Here is a 1155-nt window from a genome sequence, read left to right as displayed (position 1 = left end):
AAATAACTTCTTCTCAGGGGAGGGGCAGGCATCCACTTAGTATTTGGGGCTGGGACCAGCCCCCCAGACCTCTCCATTGGTTCCCTACTCTGTGCTGGTATGTTGCATTCACATCTTGGAGCACTGGGTTGAAGTCTGGTCCCTCTTTTCCTGTGGAGATATAAATAATAGCCTCCACTTGGGTGGGTTAGCACCCCGTGCCCCCGCTACCCATTTCTTCCTTATTTTCATCATTTTCCCCCCTTTCCCCATCTCCTCCCCAGTTGTCTACCCTGTGCATCCCTGCATTTGATCTGGTCCCTGTCATACTACCTGGTCCTCACCCCAAGAATGTTTGTATACAATAGCTTTTTCCCTATGCCCCTTTTGCATTTTTTTTAATGCTTACCTCAGCAGACTCATGTTGTACTTGTCCTTTTGTGGCTGACTTACTTCACTTACCATGATTTCCTCCAGCTCTTCCCATGCAGCGATGTGCTTCTTATGTTCATCACTGCTTTTTAGCGATGCGTAGTACTCCATTGTATGTATATACCACAGTTTTTTATCCAATCATTAGTTGATGGAAATTTGGGTTGCTTCCAACTCCTTGCAATTGTAACACAATGTTTTATGGCAGTACCTAAATGGTCTTTTTCCTCTCCTTCTACCTTGGAAAACTGACCCCAGGTGAGATGAGGTCTCCTCTGTTGAAGTGGTTTTAAGAAGTACATATAAAGAGCTGATCTATGTTTTATGGGCACCAGGCAACCTCTTTACCTCACTGATTGAAAGACTAGATTAGAAGATTACATTACCACTATTAATTTTTAAAATTACTTTTTAAATATGCCATCTTTCTCCTACCTCTTCTAGTTATTGCTGTACACTAAACTACTCCAAATTTCACATCAGATTTCTGAGTTTAGAATTCAGAAAGGTCACAACAGGAAGGGTTTGTGGCTGTTCCACAAGGTCTAGGACCAAGCTGGAAAGACACACAACCTGACTGACAGGACAGATTGGCACTAGAATGATTTGAAGGCCACTTCATTTTTTTTGTTGTTCATTTGTTTTATTTGTTTTTTTATCATTTTATTAAGGGCTCATACAATTCTTATCACAATCCATACATACATCAATTGTGTAAAGCACATTTGTACATTCATTGCCCTC

Source organism: Echinops telfairi, unplaced genomic scaffold, assembly GCF_000313985.2.
Source record: "Echinops telfairi isolate 266 unplaced genomic scaffold, ASM31398v2 ScPeMD7_3533;HRSCAF=4204_0, whole genome shotgun sequence".
Taxonomy (NCBI): domain Eukaryota; kingdom Metazoa; phylum Chordata; class Mammalia; order Afrosoricida; family Tenrecidae; genus Echinops; species Echinops telfairi.
The sequence above is the reverse complement of the archived record's forward strand: the minus strand, read 5'-3'. Positions refer to the sequence as shown.